The sequence below is a fragment of the Eurosta solidaginis genome, chromosome 1 (genome assembly GCF_040869045.1).
Source record: "Eurosta solidaginis isolate ZX-2024a chromosome 1, ASM4086904v1, whole genome shotgun sequence".
Taxonomy (NCBI): domain Eukaryota; kingdom Metazoa; phylum Arthropoda; class Insecta; order Diptera; family Tephritidae; genus Eurosta; species Eurosta solidaginis.
In genome coordinates, this window is record NC_090319.1 from 39362835 (window position 1) to 39384809 (window position 21975).

At 35.2% G+C, this 21975-nt stretch overlaps 1 protein-coding gene across 9 annotated transcripts in view; it reads right to left on the reverse strand.

Moving 5' to 3' along the window:
- Nucleotides 1-452: 452 nt before the first annotated feature.
- dsx (doublesex) overlaps nt 453-21975 on the reverse strand; it is a 400330-nt gene continuing 378807 nt past the window's right edge. For all 9 annotated transcript variants that reach the window (XM_067787557.1, XM_067787566.1, XM_067787547.1 and 6 more), the window contains one exon: nt 453-527. The gene's annotated coding sequence lies outside the window, so the exon portion shown is untranslated. The remainder of the gene's footprint in view (nt 528-21975) is intronic.

Sequence of the window (21975 nt, forward strand, 5' to 3'; positions counted from 1 at the left end):
TTTTTTTTAAAGTAGCATCTTTTTGAAACAACCTAGTAAATATATAATTTCAATATTTAGAGTTCAATTAAGATAAGTAAATAGATTTTCATAAAATCTTTATAGGAAAATAATTTGTTTACGCTGTGCGTGGCAAATAGAAAAATATTCCAGTAAACAAAAAAGGTTTTTTGCTTTGGGATAGAGATTTATTTTAATTCATTACATACACATATATATAACATTATATTTATGTCCTAAATTTATTGTTGAATTATATATTGAGATCCATGTTCATTTTTTTCGGACTTCAGTTTTGACAGTACATATATTTGCATACAAATTTTATTATTAATATTTATTGACTATGTATTTACATATTCACAATTACAATATATACGTGTTTGTATTATAAGTACAAAGATTCTACATAAAACCGTATGCCACAATTTTCCATAAACTGTAATATAATATTTTTTTAATAGCTTTTTTCTTTATTAGTTGTATGTATGTATATTGACTTCCTTTATGATAGTTTTTAGTCATCTCTGTGGAAAGAAAAGAAAAAATACAAAAGTTGGTTACATAACTTTTTTTTTTTGGGTAAGTTTAAAAATATATATTTCTATTAGTTAAGCTCTTTAATAATGGGTTAGTGCAGTGAGATTTTAGTTTGAAATGAAACAAATTTGAAATAACAATTTTTTGACAAAATAAAATAACTCAACAAATAATAATTGTTTTCCACACAAAATAAAAAAAACAAAACTTAAAAGAAATAAATGAGCCGCTCAATACACACATCGATATACTCCACTTTTTGAAAAATCTTAAATTTATAGAACTAAGGCCCACTCCCTTTTAAAATACTCATTAACACCTTTCATTTGACACCCATGTCATACAAACACATTCCAGAGTTACCCTAGGTTCATTTTCCTACATGGTCATTTTCCCTTATTTTGTCTCACATGCCCTCAGCTGAGTATGTAATGTTCAGTTACACCTGAACTTAGCCCTTCTTACTTGTTTTATATACAGTTATGCATTCTACGCTATATATTTGAATTCATATTATCAGAGGAATTTTTAAAAACAATATACATTACATCATCGCGTTTCTCAACTTTTCGTTTTATGGAGTTAATCGATGTGTGCACTGAGCGCCTCAAATATCCGAAAGAAAATTAATGAAAAATTATTATTATTTTCCGAGAAAAAAAATACGGTCTATGAACTTTTTTTTTCTAACTTACTCGTTTTCTATGTATATTAATTTAATATAATATAACTTGCAAAATATACATTTTACAAAAATAACAAACTTTGCCTTCAAGGCAACAAATTAATATAATAATTAATTATTTACAGACCAGTTAAACCAAACATAACAGAAAAATAAAAAGCTTATACCGTTTTCACACAGAAACTTAATCGAATCACAATTCTATTCAATTAAGCGACCATCTGTCAGCAGTCCCAAAAAAATATTTCGTTTTTACAAAAAGTGATTAAAATGTTAAGCAGCCGTTTCCTTCTTAACTATAAATGCAATAAAAATAAAATGCATGCGGAACTACCCATACATGTTGCACCTAACCAAATATGTGCCTATTTTCGAAAAAGCCATATTATCTTTTGCAGTGAATGTAGCGAAAATAAACTTTTGAAATTTAGTGTTTTTTTTTTCTCATCATTTGTTACATTGACAATGAAATTCGAAGCACCAAGCAAAGCCGACTGGATTTTTCACTCGATAAGATATAATTAAGAATTTATATTTTGTATGGAAAATTGAGTTTAATTAGGGCTTTAATGCAGAAAACTTTACTAATTATTTCATTAAGCCTCTGTGTGAAATTGGCATTAGAAATTATTATTAATTTTCAAGCGAAATAAAAAATTAAAAAAATAATTATTGTATTCTGAAAAAATTTAAAAACTCAATTTTCGAAGCCTAATAAAAACTTAAAAAAATTAATATTATTTCCGAACGAAACAAAAATCTCAAAGAAGAAATATTCGTTACCGAACGAAATAAAAAAGAATTTAGAAATAACTATTTTGTGAACAAAATAAAATAACTCCACATATAATAATTTTTTTCCAAATAAAATAAAAAAATATCGAGTTTTAAGCGCGGATTAACCTTATTGCTTTAAACGTATGAAAACATTTATTTGAAACAATTTTTAATGTATAATTTATTTAATAATTTGGGAAAAATTTAAACAACGTGACATCAGGACGGACAAGGCGACAGCTGTTTCGATTATGCCTTGTAAATCATTTCAAAGCCTTTTCTCCCGGGAGTGGGATTTGAACCCGCACTCCTACGATGGTTGCAGTGTTACAAACGCATTCAGCCACGTCATGCCTTAGTTGTTTTAAACCTTATCCCCATTGCTTTCTTTGCATATTTTCTTTATTCCCAGTCCATACTTTGTATGGCATCATGTGGTTAAGTTATGCGTTGATAAGGCGGTTTCAAAGAAATTTGGTGCTGTTGCTTTTGTTCTATTTATAAAACTACAGCGAATTAACCAATGTTGTCTATTTGTATGAGTTTTAAGCGGGGTTACCCTTATTACTTTAAATGTATGAAAACATTTATTTGAAGCAATTTTTAATTTATAATTTATTTAATAATTTGGGAAAAATTTAAACAACGTGACATCAGGACGGACAAGGCGACAGCTGTTTCGAATATACCTTGTAAATCTCTTCAAAGCCTTTTCTCCCGGGAGTGGGATTTGAACCCGCACTCCTACGATGGTTGAAGTGTTACAAACGCATTCAGCCACGTCATACCCTTGAAGGTAAATTGCGCGAAGTATTTTTTTTTTTTTTTTTTGTATCAAATAAGTTGTCTAAAATCATGGAGTTAAAGTTACTTAATTTGAAATATTTCGTTCTTAGTTTTTTTTTTCAAGCTTGTAGCCCTAGCCCAATTATTAATTTGATAGCTTTTAATGTGGATTATTTGCTTTATATGCCATTTTCAAAACGAATACATATACACAAATGTATGTATGTATACATGTTTATGCATATACGGTCATAAATCATAAAGAAAACCATAACAAAATTGTTTATAATAAAATAACATACAATAGAAGTAGAATAAGAAACAAATGACTTTAAGTTTGAAGTAAGAAGGAATTGGGTGTGTATGTATGTATGTATGTAGTAGGTAGGTAGGTAGTTGAGGATTTGTTTATTTTAATAATGCGTGTCCACTAAAAATGGCAACATACACAAAAAATTTTACGACGCCACATATAATGCAGACACAGCATCGTTATAAATAAGCGGCAGGAAGTACTCATACTTGTTTTTGAATTGGCTGTTTTGTGATGTCTTGTTAAATACTATTAGGTATGTGCAATGTATATGAATAACTTGAAATAGTGTGAGATGAAAATAGAGCAAATTTGACATAAATGTTTGTATGAACGATTTTTCATCATATATAAGTATTTAAGAGTCTTTGGGTGTCTTGCCATCGATAAATGAGCGGAAGCACGACAATATTTTCATTTCGAAATGACTTTTTAACGACCGAAAACAGCGTACGCAACAAAGTATGTCATAAATTCATGTTTGCCATTCGTCAAATACAGATTTTTGTACTTACATACATTTATATTTATTTAAATAGGTACATACATATATGAGTCCAACACTTTTTAACTAGGGAGCATGGCGTTATTTTAACAATAGTTTGGTGTCTAGATCAGTGGTGCACAACACCGGCAGAGGTTCGTATACAAATGCAACCCTTTTTACGAGTATAATAGTATGAGTTGACATGAAGAGTATTTGAGCATAGAATTCACGCATGAGATGTTTACTGCTTGAAATAGTTAAAGAAGGCTAAGTTCGGGTGTAACCGAACATTATATACTCAGCTGCCACATTACAGCTTGCAAAACTTGTAAATTACCTTCTTTTAATTGTGGGCGGTGGCACGCCCATTGTCCAAAATTTTACTAATTTTCTATTCTTCGTCATAAGGTCAACCCACGTACCAAGTTTCCTCGTCTTTGGTAATGAATTATCGCACTTTTTCGGTTTTTCGAAATTTTCGCTATCGAAAAAGTGGGTGTGGTTATAGTCCGATTTCCTCAATTTTAAATAGCGATCTAAGATGAGTGACCACAAACTTACATACCAAATTCATTAAGTAACCTCAAAATTTACTCAAGTTTACGGACAGGCGGACGGACGGACATTGCTAAATTAATTTCTTTTTTCGCCCAGATAATTTTGATATATAGAAGTCTATATCTATCTCTATTAGGCTTATTTCATATGGCCAAAAGGCTTATTGCACCAGGTCTTAATTCTATAAGGAATATTAGTTGTATGCAGTTTTGTTTAAAATAGTCCTCATTTTTCTGTATCCGGCATAAGGATTATCTGCAAGATACGGTCATGTATAAAACGTATAGCCTATATAAAGTAAGACCTACATAAGAAATTGTTATAAGCCATTAGGAGGAATATAATAACCTCATAATAGCCAGCATCCAGGGAGTTTTCCGTATCTCGCTCAATTCTAACGGGAATTCTCTGGATAATTGAGAGACTTGAGAAACAGAGGTCGTGATATTTTTGTACATATGAGTTGTGATAGGCCGCTGTTTTCATTTAACTTATGCGTCTAAAGCCCAATCAGCTACATCTATTTCTAAAAAAGTAGGTTTATTAAAGGCCAAACTAAAGCAAGAGATTAACACATTATTTGGCTCACAAATTGAACCAGACTTCTATCTGGATTTATCTGGCTCAAATCGTTGTTGTTGCATTTACATGCAAAATTATTTATCTGGATCAGGATCTTTGGGACGGAATGATGGCTAATGAAGCCTATGGACCAAATCAAAGAAGACTTACATTATGCCAACTTAACCTAACCTCTCTCGGCAAACGAAAATCATACTCTACAAGTCACTTATCGTACCCGTCCTGCTATATGGTGCTAAAGCATGGACCTTGATAACGTCAGATGAAGCGGCTCTGGGAGTTTCGAGAGAAAAGTTCTTCGAAAGATTTATGGACCTCTATGCGTTGGCGATGGCGAGTACCGAGGAAGATTTAACGATTAGCTGTTTTTTCGCCTCGCTAAACCTGACTTGCCTCGCATGCAGCCGCAATTGTACCGAAAATCCGGAGCCGCAAAAAATCCTCAAAACCTCTTGCTGGGAATACTTGATGTAAAGATAAAGAAACGCTCATTGCCACTTACAAAGCATTTGGCCAGCCGATTGCACGCTACGCGTCCCCGATATGATCGCCAAGCCTAAAGACTAATCATTGGAAGAAGCTACATGCCTGCCAAAATACCGTCCTCAGAACCGCCACTGGTTGTCTTCTTATGCCCCCAGAACAAGATGACGCTCCGGCCAAGAAAGTGTTTCTATCGGAACCCGCCTATGGAAGCAGAGGTAGAGGGGGGCCCCACTCCGCTGGAAGGACCAGGTGGAAGACGATTTAAACTCCCTTGGTGTGATCAATTGGCGCCGGTTGGTAGAGAGAAGGAGCTACTTCCGCGCCTTATTGGACGGCGACAACCGTTTAAACGGTTATGCGCCAATTAAGTAAGTGTGTAAGGTTGCGGATTAGGAATCTTTTATATAAAGCTTATAACCCACTAAAAATCAGTGTAACATAAGGCGTTATAAATAACCTGATTATAAGGTTTATGAACCAAACATCATAATGAATAGTATGCCATAAAAAAAGGAAATCCAGTTTCCCTAAAAATATTACGAAAATTTATAGACTAGAACTGGTTCTATTTATCATGTATACTTTAAGTTGAGGCAACATTTATTTTTTATTTTTTTGGTTTGGCTTATTTATACTTTCCTCTGTTTACCTGATTCTGAAGTTTATCTGTCAGAAGTGAAATCAGTATTCCTTATTGCTTAAAACCGCTTGTACAAGTTTTTGCCGGGTGTTTTCTCTTCCGCTGCGCTCACACGATACGTAGTTGAGCGCCGAATAGTTTTCCGAAGCTCAGTGTGTACCACTGGTCCAGACACATACATGCGCACAAAGGTACATTCCTATACATGTGAACTTAAAGCTGCCCCAAGTCGTAACAATGCTCGTAGGTAACGGATTCGTTAAGGCACTTAAAATTCTCAACAATTTGGGGCGTATAGGTAAAGGGCGAATTAAACTTCCTTAACCCTAACGCCATAGTCGTAACCATACCCATATCCATAACCATCTCCAATGTTATCGATTTATGGTGCCTTAACCAAAAATCGTGAAAATTTCATAAAAATGAAGAAAACGCAAAAAAATTACAAACATATTCCACAAAAATAAGTCCCTTAGTAAAAACGTATTCAAAACAATAAATAAAATATACAAAAAGTTAATAAATTGACCAACTCAGATACTTTTAGGTTATGGACATGGCGAAAAATCAAAAACCAATTGGTTGGCTATGGTATGGTTATGGCGTTAGCGTTATGGTATGACACATTAATCGATTACATTGATTTCCATAAGGTAGGTTCGATCAGCTGTTTTATCTGGTTATGGCTTTATGGTTATAGGTCACCATTAATTGGCCTTTAAGTTAATGTAAGCAATATCCCGACTCAATAATATTAATGTCCAGAGAAATTTAAAGCTACCTGCCGAGCTATTCAAACACGGAAGTGAAGAGTTCATAAAAAATCGGTAATTTTATAAATAACTGAGCGCCTAGAAAAAAATTCGAAAAAATTATTTAAGCAAATATACATATTGCCGTTTCAGATTTAACTCACTTTTTTCTCTGAGCCAAAAAAACTGAAAAAGGTGTTACCTAAATTTGGATGAAGAAAGTTAAATACTTATCCACGTAGTACCTGTCAACAGTAGTTTATGGAAAATATTTTGCTTTGTAAACAAATGAGCATTTACAGCATTTTTGAAATTTATCCCCCCTATTGCGAGTGTCGATCGCAGTCGACAGTCAATCGTTGAGCGTTAATCGATAATCTGTATAATGGATAAAAAAGTATCGTATATGAATCGAAATATTAAAAAAAATATCAAAATCTGCTTCGTACAAGATAGCTGTTTTAATAGTTCAAAGATTTGGCGATTAACTTGCATAATAACCAAATTAAATGAAAAAGATGGAATCGACACTCGCAATAGGGGGGTATATTTTCGAAACGATTGGATATCTGTATGGAGTCCCAAACCAAAACGCAATTTTTACATTTTTTGAGAGATAAGTTGTGGAGTACTTTAGGTGTATACGAGTCCTACACAACTGATTCTAATTCATTAAAAAAAGGTGGTCCAATTTACATTGCGATGTTCTAGGCCAGGTGTGATGGTAGCGTGCTCCGCCTACCACACCGTATGCCCTGGGTTCACACCCCGGGCAAAGCAACATCAAAATTTTAGAAATAAGGTTTTTCAATTAGAAGAAAATTTTTCTAAGCGGGGTCTCCCCTCGGCAGTGCTTGGCAAGCGCTCCGAGTGTATTTCTGCCATGAAAAGCTCTCAGTGAAAACTCAACTGCCTTGCAGTGGCCGTTCGGAGTCGGCATAAAACATGTAGGTCTCTTCCGGTCAATTTGTAGGGAAAATCAAGAGGAGCACGACGCAAATTGGAAGAGTAACGCGGCCTTAAATCTCTTCGCAGGTTATCGGGCCTTACATTTAGTTTATTTATTTATCATTTGTCAAGGACCTTTTTATGAGTCACTCATTGGGTTTTGGTTTGGAACTCCTCAAATAATATGGACTTATTCAGGTGATGTAGGCCCTCAAGACCGGCTAGTTCAACCTAACCAGTGTGGCCAAGTGCCTTTTTTACAAAAACTGGTAGGCCTTTCATACTTGGTAGGTTGGCAGGATACATTTGATTTTGATGGGTTTCTTGAAAATATAGTTACTTGCTAAGGAGATTGCCTTCAATTATTTTAGCACTTTTTATCTTTTTAATATTTTTAAAGTTCCAGAAAATTAAAAACAGTTCTTCAAATCTTCAAAAAGTTCAAAACTTTAAAAAGTTCAAAAATGTAAAATAAAAAAATTAAAAAGAGCGGATCTGATTAGTTTTTCAGTAGTTCCAGAGTTATCGAAAAAGAGAAAAAATGCTCTGCAAAATTATGGCTAAATTTTATACGTGTGCAGAAGTCCAAGGGTTACAAAAAATGTGTTCTGAGTGGTTATCTAATTGTTTAAGAGTTCGTGTAAAGAGGGAAAATTACAACTTTTTATATATTTCTAAAACGCTCAAAAATTAAAAAAAAAATTGTTCTTAGGAGGTTTTCAAAAGTTTATCAATTTAAAAGAAACACAATTTAAAAAAAAGTATTTCCGGAAGCTTGTCAATACTTCTAAAGCTGTAAATACCAAATTTATATTCTTATAGCGTTTTCTTTTCTAGCAAAAGTGTTACGCTTTTTGTACGCCGCGCAAGCGTTGTTAATATATTTTATTCTATTCTAAAAAGCAGGTAGCGCATTTACCGGGTATTTCGTTCTTTTGTGAAAATTGTTGCCTGCTCACAACGCAAAAGCGTTACAATTTTACCCTGCATAAAGCTGCAGACATTGGCGCGTTATCGGTAACCGTATCGGTAACTTTATAACAGCTGATTCGACCAACCTTATTTTTTTTTTTTATGGGAATAAATGCAATCGATTATTGGTGCCGCTAACGTCGTAACCGTATCGAGCAAACCAATTGGTTTTTGGTTTTCCGCCGTAACGATAAACAGCTGATTACGTTAAGGATACGACTACAGCGATAAGACAAACGGCACCAATGACTCCGCTTAAAAATGGCGGTGTTGAAGCGCAACTCTGCTAAACCAGCTGATCGTGACAATTTATTTTCGTAACTTCTCAAATTTTTAGCGAAGAAAATTTAAATGAAATAATTGCTAATGAATTTTTATTATCATTGACAGCGCGTTTGTGAAAATCAGCTAATACACGGGGTAGCCATTTATGTTCTTTGCATGCACTATACATGTTCAAAATTTTCTGGGGTAGCTCTCTGAAGGCTTTACTATTTACTCAGGCAATAATTTATTTCAGAAAAGAAAATGCTATTACATAGGACTTACGCGGTTATTGCCTATGACCACATGGTAATAAATGTTGCATACTTTTCTGCGCACTTGATATTGTTTGACAGATGTTAGGCTATGAAGCTTTAGCGTAACAAAAGCTGAATTTACAAGGCTGCGCAGAAAAGTATACAAAATTTAATACCATATGGCCTAACTCTTACTCTTATACTAACTTAGGTTGTTATTTCTTGTGGCCATATGGTACTACATATTGCACACTTTCCCGCCCGCTTGTTACCGTTTTAGATATTTTGCTCGAATTCGGGGGCTGACCCGATTTGCATACAAATCGAAAAAAATGGTCGTGGTAAAAGAGGTTTATGCTTCCGATTCTTGCAAATAGTTAGAGATACAGTGTTGAAATTTTAGAAGAACTACCTCGTAAGGACGAAAAAAATAAATATTTAAAAAATTAAAAAACTGTGTTGGCAATTGGTAAGTAAAGTTTTTTTCGACTATCAAATATTATGCTCAGTAAGCCTTTTAAGTACGGGCCATATCCTGATATACATATGATTCGAAAGCTGATGAGATGATCCTGGAAATTTACGAGATATTTCCCCGGAATTGACAGCAGAGGAAATAGGAAGTGAATTATCTTTTAGGTTTTCAGTTAGCTTAACCATTCCATTGAGGAATGGAATTGGAAATTCGAAAATAATTTTGCCATTCCTTGTATTGCAATTGAAAAAAAAAATTCCAGTTACCTTTTCAGTTCCTTTCGAAAGTAACGGGGAAAAATTTACATTTTAACAAAGACGTTTTTTTTTTAATTAGAAAAATAAAATAAAAGAGTACTTTTGGTTCTTTTCTTTGAAGGCCGGAGTGTAATCAATTCCTCTGCTGTGGAGAAAAAAATAATTAAAAAATGTAAGGCGCGATAACCTCCGAATAGATCTATTGCCGAGTTTCTCTGCCAATTTGCGTCGTGCTCCTCTTGATTTTCCCTACAAATTGGCCAGACAGGACCTATATGTTTTATGCCGACCCCGAGCGGCATCTGCAAGGCAGATGAGTTTTCACTGAGAGCTTTTCATGGCAGAAATACACCCGGAGCGCTTGCCAAATATTGCCGAGGGGCGACCCCGCTTAGAAAAATTTTCTTCTAATTGAAAAACCTTATTTCTAAAATTTTGATGATGCTTTGCCTGGGGTGTGAACCCAGGGCATACGGTGTGGTAGGCGGAGCACGCTACCATCACACCACGGTGGCCGCCGAAAAAAATGATTACTTTTTCTAATTACTGACGAATGCAATTGGTAAAGACTACACAAGTTGAAAGCTTTCTTTAAATTAGTTTATTCAAATTCTTATACTCAGGTGAGCAGAGCTCACAGAGTATATTAATTTTGTTCGCATCACGGTACACCGTAACGGCATAAACTAATCGAGATAGATATAGACTTGTATATGTATATTAAAATGGTCTGGGCGAAAAAAGAAATTCATATAGCCATGTCCGTCCGCCCGTCCGTCTGTCCGTTAACACGATAACTTGAGTAAATTTTGAGGCATCTTGATGAAATTTGGTATGTAAGTTCCTGGGCACTCATCCCAGGTTGTTATTTAAAATGAACGAAATCGGACTATAAACACGTCCACTTTTTCGATATCGAAAATTTCGTGAAAACGAAAAAATGCGATAATTCATTACCAAAGACGGATAAAGCGATGAAACTTTGTAGGTTTGCTGACCTTATGACGCAAAATAGGAAATGAGTAAACTTTTGGACAATGGGCGTGGCACCGACCACTTTTAAAAGAAGGTAATTTAAAAGTTTTGCAAGCAGTAATTTCGCAGTCGTTGAAGATATCATGATGATGTTTGGCAGGCACGTTACTCCTATTCCTATATGTATGCTAAATAAAGACTAGCAAAATAGGTTGGCGAACACACCCACTTAAAAAAAAAACATGTTAAAGTAAAATTTTACAAAAAATTGAATATCTTTACAGTATATAGGTAAATTATGTCAACATTCAACACCAGTAATGATATGGTGCAACAAAATACAAGGGTTTAAGAAAATTACAAAATGGGCGTGGCTCCGCCCTTTTTCATTTAATTTGTCTAGAATACTTTTAATACCATAAGTCGAACAAAAATGTGCCAATCCATGAGAAATTTGGTAAGGGCATAGCTTCTCTGATGATACTTGTTTTTTGTGAAAATTGGCGAAATCGGTTGAAACCACGCCCAGTTTTTATAAACAGTCGACCGACTGCCCTTCCGCTCGGCCGTTAACACGATAATTTGAGCAAAAATCGATTTAGCTTTACTAAACTTAGTTCATGTACTTATCTGAACTCAATTTATCTTAGTATTAAAAATGGGCGAAATTCGAATATAACTACGCCCACTTTTTCGATATCGCAAATTTCGAAAAATGATGAATGCCATAATATACATAAATTTAGAAAACACTTTGTAAAATGGGTGTGACACCTACCATATTAAGTAGAAGAAAATGAAAAAGCTCTGCAGGGCGAAATTAAATGCCCTTGGAATCATGGCAGGAATACCGTTCGTGGTATATATAAATAAATTAGCGCTACCCGACAGATGATGTTCTGGGTCACCCTGGTCCACATTTTGGTCGATATATCGAAAACGCCTTCACATATACGACTAGGGGCCACTCCCCTTTAAAACCATCATTAGTTCCTTTAATTTGATACCTATATCGTACAAACGCATTCTAGAGTCACTTCTGGCCCACCTTTATGGCGATATATCAAAAGGCCGTCCACCTATCGAACTAAGGCCTAATTCCTATTAAAATACTCATTAATACCTTTCATTTGCTATCCATATCGTACAAACACATTCTAGAGTCACCCCTGGTCCAACTTTATGGCGATATCCCGAAATGGCGCCCACCTATAGAACTAAGGACCATTTCCTTTTAAAAACCTCATTAATACATTTAGTTTGATACCCATACCGTACAAACACATTCTAGAGTCACCGCTGGTCCACCTTTATGGCGATATCTCGAAAAGGCGTACACCTATAGAAGTAAGGCCCACTTCCTTTTAAAATACTCATTAACGTATTTCATTTGATACCCGTATCGTACAAACACATTCTAGAGTCACCCCTGGTCCACTTTTATGGCGATATCTCGAAAAGGCGTCCACCTATAGAACTAAGGCCCACTTCCTTTTAAAATACTCATTAACATCTTTCATTTGATACCCATGTCATACAAACACATTCCAGGGTTACCCTAGGTTCATTTTCCTACATGGCGATTTTCCCTTATTTTGTCTCCAAAGCTCTCAGCTGAGTATGTAACGTTCGGTTATACCCGAACCTAGCCTTCCTTACTTGTTTTGATTACTTTTTATCCTGAAAACCTAAGCGTAGATAATTATTTTTCGTCAAACACTTCAGTACACTCAGCTTTACAAATGCTCTCACTTAAATAGCTATTATAAAAAATTTTATAACTTCGCATTAGGTCGGAAAAAAAAACAAAATTGATGTTTAAAATTTTGAATGTTTGAATAGTTCGATAATTTAAAACTATTAAATGACCATTAAAAATATTAAAAAACTTAAGTAACAAGAGACAAATAAAAAATATTGTAGAAATGATAGAGCTTTCATTAAAGCGAAACGCCGCCAAATTCAATGACCTATACAATACAATCTGCTTATAACGACCTTTTAATCTACAACTAAATTTTTAATGACATCGGTGCAACTGTAGAGCTGTTATGATATTCGCCATATAGCGCGGTTGTACGCATGCGCAACGTTTGTCAGGCACAATTACAACAACAACCACATAGAAATTGTACAGTAAATTTACTTTGCCAATTCTGCTAAATCCTTTAACACAAATTTAATTACCTTAACAGCTACCATTGTACTTTTTTGAGTCTTTTGCGTTACCTACCACATCATCATTTCTTCAATGTTTTATTCGATTTTGCAGAATTGTTTACTTCAATGCGTCTGCTCTTTTTTTTAATTTCCAACAATACTTTTTCCTTTTATTCGTCATAAAATGTGTTTTTGCATTTATTGTATTTCTACTTTATTTCCACTTCAATTTTAATGGTCTATTTCGGCAAATGCATAATCAAAGCGCATCAACCATTTTTGCGCCCCTCTACCTAGGTCGCAATCCAAGTTTTGCGATGGAGTTGCGTTTTAGTGACGAGTGTGTTATATCGATATTTTTCGTGAAAGTACTCGAGTATTTCGTTTCGGTACTTTTTAAAGTTACAATTACTTTTTGAAGTAAAAGAAATCGTTACAGTTATGATCATTTCGGGACTTTTTTACGATCTTTTAGAGACTAATTCAGGCTAAATTCAGTATCGTTTGTGAATTGTTTTCGGGGTTTTTACGGGATCATTGTTTTTGTTCTAGCGATAAGGACAGTCCCCAAGGTTTGGCGGAGTGTTGTCGATTTTGACGATCCTTTGCCATAGATCCGGTACGTTCCGGTAATAAACATTATTAAGGTACTAGCTCGACCACCCCCTGGTTTCTCGACGAAATTCAGGTCGCCAGAGCCTCTCCTGCTAAATATGTGTATGATACATGCATATTTGTAACAGGATTGGCCCCGGGTAGGTGATGTTGACAATTGGTTTGCGCAACAATAAATTGGGCTTATCAGCCTTTGAATACCTGCGAGATCATTCTAGAACCGATTCAAAATAGGTGTCTGGGTTATTTTGGCACTATATCGAGATCATTTCCGGATAATTTCTTTCGGGGTAATTTCGAGATCACTTCAGGACCATGTCGGGATTGTCATTGGGCATATTTTTCAGGATCCTTTGGGAATAATTTGAGAGGATCATTTGGGCATTATTATGCGATTTTTTCAAGACTATTTCAGGATCGTACCATAATTATATTACAAAGATTATATTACGAAGTGATTTCGGTAAGCAATTTCGAATTGTTCTAGGATCTTATTAGGATTATTTCAATACTCTTTCGTGATAAGATCCAGAATTATTTCGGAATCATTTTCGGTTTAGTTTCGAAATGAATTCCAGAATGGTTCGGAAACGCTCTCGGGATGACTTCGAGTCTCTTTTCATGATAATTTCCAGTTATTTTTTTAAATCATTTAAGGAATACCTTAGCAAGCTTGACGACACTCTTACCATAAGCTTTAACTCATACAGTAGTTTCTCAGTCGTATACATACCAGTTTACTTATTAATACACTGTGCAACAGCAATTGCATTCAAAATGAAGACTCATTTGGTAAAACTTCGAGCTGTTTTTGGATTTGGACAATGTTTTTTTTTGCTAAGCACATTTTGCATTTTAAATATTTGTTATGGCTTTAAAATAAGTTCAAACAGAGACAAGATTGGTATCGGATTGAAATATGCAGTTTGAGAGTATATAACCAAATTATACGAGGCATAATTTTTTCCCATAAAGTTTTTTTTAGTATTTTTTTTAATTTAGAAAGTTTGTAATAAAATAATAAATATGCTAGAAAATGACTCGCAGGAAAATTTTACTATGTGTGCTCTAAGAGAAAATCTTTTTACAAAGATTGTGGAAGGCCACAGAGAAGAAAAACGCCAATTTTTCCGCCTTAAAGTATGCAGCAATTTTGCAGCTTTATTTAGTTAGCCTTTTCAGTCCAAACAAACGTTGCTGGTATATTATTTTATTGCATACCTAATACTAATGATTAAGTAGGATCTTGTAGGAAACAATATGAAGACGATCAAAAAAATATGTTGCCTATTTGTAGGCGCAAATTTCCTTTTCTACTCTCCATGTTTTTTTAAGTTCTTTGTAAAAGGATTTCTTCTAAGAAAAACTTAGTTCAACTTCCCTCGCATATTTTTAAAGCATTTTAACAGGTGGAGACCTTCAAAATATCCGGTGCAGTTGCCTTTGCGAAGATCGTAGAAAATCTACAAAACAAAGATCGCGCAAACGGTGCATACAAATTTAACGATCAGCGCAACTACGTCACATTATCATATAAAATATAAACCAATCAGAGAGAGTGAATCGAACATTGCTATTGATAGAGGAAGGACAGATTTTATCAAACAAACACACGAACATGAATCAAAAGTACTCTGCAAAAATTGTTGGATTACGTGTTCCATTTTCTTCATGTTGGAGTACTCTAACAATACTCCTTTGCAATGCGTTTGCGGACCACCATCAGCCGATCATTGCTCGTTTTTTAACGACCGTGATCACGACACGTTGACGATCGAACAGAGTTGCCAAAAGTAAGATATTGCATACAAATAATAGATGATAAAATGTTGTTAGGGCAACTCTGATAAAATGCAACCGCGCACTGGTTTTATGTATACATACTATAGTATAGAGAAATATTAGTTTCTTTATTCACGCAAATGCTAAATAACATAAGAATATTCGTAGTATAAAATATAAAAGTTGTATTGCCCCTCTTCATTTACTTTCATTTTAAATTAAATTCACTCCGATAATTCTTTCCGACACAATTCCTCTTTAGTACTTTGGCATATGATCCTCTGTGGGTCCTCCATGGAGTACTACAGTGAAAGTACTTCGCAATGTTAAGCGGAAGTAATTGGTGCCGTATGTCGTATCACCAATTGGTTGGCTACGATACGGTTACGACCTTAGCGGCGCCAATAATCGATTGCATTGATTCCCATAAGGTTGGTCGAATCAGCTGTTATAAGGTTACCGATACGGTTACCGATAAAGCACCAATGTCTGCAGCTTTAATTGGAGCACATTTTTTGTATGAATACAGATTAGTTGTGGAACACTCCTATACTCCTAAAGGAGTATTCCTTACACTATTTATGGAGTACTCGTGTTTTTTGAAGGGGAGTCTTTTATAACAATTTTGATATCGATAGTTTTCTTAAAATTTCATCACTAAAGTCACCATCATCATCATTCGGAAAGATTTCGGTAAGAAATCTTTGGTTAAATTCTCACTGGAATAAGTAAAAAGGATCAAATTTTATTGCCTTTACTTTTGTTCTTTGTCTGATAATTCTTCATCATCTCTTTGTACATACACACATCCACCACCACCCTCACACAGTGGACTGTAACAAAAATTTAGTTATTCTTTTAGAGGTATGAATCTTTTTGGCTCTCATGCAACATAATCTTTAGCGTAAATAATAAGCATAAATGTCAGAGATATCGCTAAAACAGCGCAAACTTTTCAAATTTTGTTGTATTTGAGTTTTTATGATCACGAAGCGGTATCATATGCAGAATCTCAAATTGAATATACATATACATATCTACACTAAGTAATATCGAATTTGTTCATATGTATGTAGGTGTGTATGTGCCTGAAAGCTTGCATTTAATGTCATGGCATAATTTATTATGAAGTATTCAGAGAAATTAGAAGTAACTAAGTAATTTTTTTTAATTTTATTTTGACTGTATAAAGGGTAACGGAATGCATATACAAATTTTTAGGCGCAGATGTTAAAGCGTACCGAGACAAAAAATTGTTGAACACTTAACAATACGAAATATGCATGGAATTAATTTAGAAAAGTAGAAAAAAATGGTGTGGTCAACCCAGGGATTCCCTTTTAATATTTTCGCTGTATCTTGCACCATCATCTCTAATTGGTGCTTGCTTAACCCTTAAGGAAAATTATAGGGATAAGGTTAAGGATAAGGATAAGGATATGGATAAAGATTCGCATTGGGATGGAGATAAGGATAAAGATAAGGATTGGGATAAGGATAGAGATAAGGATAATGATAATGATAAGGATAAGGATAAAGGTAGGGTAAGAATGAGGATAAAGATAAAGATAAGGATGAAGATAAGGATAATGATTTGGATAAGAATGAGGATTAGGATAAGAATAAGGATAAGTATAAGGATAAGGATAAGGATTAAGAAAAGGAAAAGGATTAGGATAAGGATTGGGATGAAGATAAGGATAAGAATAAGCATTGGGATAAGGAGAGAGATAAGGATAAGGATAAGGTTAATGATAAGGATTGTGATAAGGAGAGAGATAAGGATAAGGATAATTATAAGGATAAGTATAAGGATGAAGATAAGAATAAGGAATAGGATAAGGATAAAGATTGGCATTGGGATGAAGATAAGGATAAGGATGAAGATAAGAATAGAGATAAGGATAAGGATAATGATAAGGATAAGGATAAAGATAGGGGAAAGGATAAGGATAAAGATAAGGATAAGGATCAAGGTAAGGATAATGACTAGGATAACAATAAGGATTAGGATACGAATAAGGATAAGTATAAGGATAAGGATTAGGAAAAGGATTAGGATAAGGATTGGGATGAAGATAAGGATAAGGATTGGGATAAGGAGGGAGATAAGGATAAGGATAAAGATAATGATAAGGATAAGGATAAGGATAGGGGTAAGGCTAAGGACAAGTATAAGGATGAAGATAAGTTTAAGGGATAGGATAAGGACAAGGAAAAGGATTAGGATAAGGATACAGATTCGCATTGGGATGAAAATAATGATAAGGATAAGGATGAAGATAAGGATAGAGATAAGGATAAGGATAAAATTAATGATAAGGATAAAGATAAGGATAGGGGTAAGGATAAGGATAAGGATGAAGATAAGGATAATGATTAGGATAAGAATAAGGATTAGGATACGAATAAGGATGAATATAACGATAATTATTAGGATAAGAATAAGGGTTAGGATACGAATATGGATAAGGATAGGGATAAAGATAAGGATAAGGAAAATACACGGATAAGGATAAGCATATGGATAAGGATAAAGAAGAGGATAAACATAAGAATAGGGATAAGGATAAGGGTAACGATAAGGATAAAGATAAGGATAAGGGAAAGGATAGGAATAAGGATAAGGATATGGATACGGATAAGTATAAAAATAAGGATAAGGATAAGCATAGGGATAGCGGTAAGGATAAAGAAGGGGATAAACATAAGGATAAACATAAGGGTAACGATAAAGATAAGGATAACGATAAGGCTAAATATAAGGATCAGGATATGGAAAATTGTTAGGATAGAGATTAAGATATGAATAAAGATAAGGACAAGGATAGGGATAAGGATAAGGATACGAATAAGGGAAAGGATAAGTACAAGGATAAGAGTAACGAATAAGCTTAAGATGAGATAAAAATGCAGATAATAAAGATAGAAATAGCATTAGGTGGGACAACATCTGCCAGGTTTGCAAGTATAATAATATTATAATTGTGCTCTTTTTATACACATACATATCGCTTATTTGCTGCAACGTCGTCATAACTCAAAAAATATGACTTTTGAGTTAATAACATATAAACGTACTCAATATCATGATCTATGTTGTATAAAAAAATCTTCGTGATCAGTTAAAAATTTAGCACGTGTTATAAAAATGAAAATATGCCTTTATATGCGCAACATATGGCAGTTAAAATTTTAGAATCGCTCTCCTGGAAAATTGTGTTTTTTGAGTTATGACGACGTTGCAGTAAATGAGCGATATGCATTTTTTGTCTTCGATATACAAATTTTTTCACTTGTCTAAAAAATCGCCGAGAAAGCTCAAGCTGTCATCAAGGTTAGGATAAAAAGTTGTTTACATTGGGGGATCGTGCCGTGATCTTTTCTACAGAGTATTGGCGCTGCTAATTCTTGTTCTAGCAGCTAGTGCAGCGTGCATAACAGGTGAAAATCTGAATGATGAAAGTGGAAATACTTGACAGGATTGTACTTGTTCGGCGCGAAAGCTTTTTGCGTATATAAAAGGAGCTTTTTTTAAAGCTAATTTCTCAATTATAATCAAGGAGGAGGAGAGGGAAAAATTGTGGCTGAGAGGAAGAGAGTGAAAGGGATGAACAGATGGTGAAGGATTCATTCCACAAAAATCAAAATTTTCGCGAAAATATTTGAAAATTGATTTCTGGAAAATAGGAGTATAGTAGGACAAAGCAACATCTGCTGGCTCCGCTAGTTGTTTTTTTTTCGAAATACCGTAATGCAAATCGAATTCAGAGTTTTTGTGATTTTGTAGTGCTTGAATATTTCTTAATAACATTTAAGTTAATAAAAGAAGATAATGGCGCTGGATTATTACTTATTAAATTGAAAAACGTCACTCTGTTCAGGTAAAAAGTTTAGTCAAAATATATACATACACAGACATAGCACATACAAACGTACATATGGTAACATAAAAGCCTTTCGAAACTTTACTTTAGCTTTGGGTATGGGTTCGGTAGACTTTTTTTTTATTGTTCCTGCTCTTTGAATGAACGCTGCGAAATTGCTGGCAACATAAAAATTATTTTTATTGCTTGAGTACATACTGGTGGGTTCGTCATAAAGCCGGCTCCTGAGGAATAAAGTGAACGAAGCACTAACAACTATTGCTTATTTGCTAAATGTTTCAGTTGTGCATTAATCTTAATTCTTAATGGTAAAGATTTTGTCTCTTAACATCAGAAAAACATAAGTGAAAATCGTCTTTCTATCGGTAAAGACATTAGTCTTTGCATTTGCGAATGATGTGCTCTACCACTTTGCAGAAATTAAAGGACCTATATAAGTAGCCAGTAGCAGCAGCTGTTGCTTTTATGGCTGTAAAGGGAACTAGCAGCAATTTGAATCTGTTTCACATAAAAAGCTCTTAAATGTACTTAAAAATTTTTGAGGATTTTCAAAATCATTCAAACACTCGCATTTCATTTTAAGTGTATTTCTAATGTAGTGTTAGTTGTCATCTGATTTAAATGTATGTATGCATATGTAGGGCCCGAGGTCTACATTTTTAATGATCGAAGACGTGGAAGAAAAATTAATAAGAAAGAGGTGAAGAGACGTTAAAGATAAACCACACTTATATGCAAAATTTTGTTGGACGAACGCATGCCTCTATACTGAAATTCAAGTGTACTCTGTTCAATTCACAAGAAAGTCGATCTCATCGGAATCAGCCTACTTAGATGCGCTTATGGCTCTATCTTACTTACTTACTTAATTGGCGCTTAACCGTCTAAACGGTTATGGCCGTCCAACAAGGCGCGCCAGTCGCTCCTTCGCTCCGCCAACCAGCGCCAATTGGTCACACCAAGGGAGTTTAAATCGTTTTCCACCTGGCCCTTCCAATGGAGTGGGGGCCGCCCTCTACCTCTGCTTCCATAGGCGGGTTCCGATTGAAACACTTTCTTGGCCGGAGCATCATCTTTCATTCGCATAACATGGCCTAGCCAGCGCAACCGCTGCGTTTTAATTCGCTGGACTATGTGGATGTCTGCATATAGCTCGTACAGCTCATCATTAAATCTTCTTCGGCACTCGCTATCGCCAACCCGTAGAGGTCCATAAATCTTTCGAAGAACTTTTCTCTCGAACACTCCCAAAACCGCTTCATCTGCAGTTGTCATGGCCCATGCTTCTGCCCCATATAGCAGGACGGGTACGAGAAGTGACTTGTAGAGTATGATTTTCGTTCGCCGAGAGAGGACTTTACTTTTCAATTGCCTACCTAGTCCAAAGTAGCATTTATTGGCAAGATTGATTCTTCGCTGGATTTCAGTGCTGATGTTGTTGTTAGTGTTGATGCTGGTTCCCAAATAAACGAAGTCTTTTACTATTTCGAAATTATGGCTGCCAACAGAAGCGTGGTTGTCAAGGCGCGTATGCGCTGGCTCTTTGCTCGATGAGAGCAGGTACTTCGTTTTGTCCTCATTGATGGCTCTATCTTGCGTAGTGTGCAAAATTCTCAAGCTAATATGACCTCGCCAAATGACGTTCATTAACACCACGACCTCCATAAGGATTTAGGGGGAACTGTCCATTCTTTGTTGACGCATATATATTCGTGCCACGTAATTTTTCACGCATACACATTCGAGAATGTGAAAGACTTAGTCTATCTAAATAGCGAAATAATAACAGCTTAGAAATCAGACGGAGAATAATTATTGCCAACAAGTACTACTTTAGACTAAGTAGACAATTAAAAAGTGAAGTGCTCTCCTGACGAACAAACTTTCCGTTCTATAAGTCTCTCATCACACCTGTCCTGCCTTATTACGCGCAATTATGAATGGTGCCGTAAGAAGAGCAATCCACTCTACGTGTATTGGAGGGGAAATTCTTCGGAAAATGTATGGTCCTGTCCGCGATGCGGACTCTACTCAGACATGCGCATAGTGTAACGAATAAAAAATCAAAGTGGTCGCTGGCTGGGTCATCTTTTTGGTAGAGAAACAGCGTTTTAAAGAAGGGCAGCTACTTGATATGGTATAGGATAAGCCTTCCTATAGTAGAGGTAGGTTAAAGGATCCTAGTAGTTTTAAAACTTCACATTTTCAGAGACAAAAACCCCGTATCTGCGTCATCTTCAACAGTGCTAATTAAGGAAGGCTTCCTGTAATTTATGAAGATAGTGAAACTTCTCCAAAAGGCGCCAACTTGAGGGAATGCAGTTGCGTGTGACCTTTAAAAAAAAAATTCAGTGCTTCATAGAGCGAAATTACTTTGCTACTGTAGGTGGAGTTACTAATAGGTGAACACGTCGATGTCACCATGCTTTCGATTGCCCTCAAATCGTTCCAAAACGGACTGCGGTGTCAGTGCAGATGTCTTTTCTGAATAACTAAATAACGCAATCTGCATCCGTTTTCTAAACTCAGCCAGCATCTTCGAGGCAGAGCTACAAGAAATATACTCATATCTCTTAAGAGAGGATGCTACGCGAGCTTGACAACCATCACCATCACGCAATGAAAAAGCAGATTAACTAGCAAATGCCGGCGCAGCGTTAGACCTCACAGAGGCGGTCACGGCGCACCGACCACATACATCAATAAAGAGAGACATACTGAACAATCTCAAGAAACCCGCAATTCGTAGTCCAGTAGGTCTGGGCAGCCGCAATTAC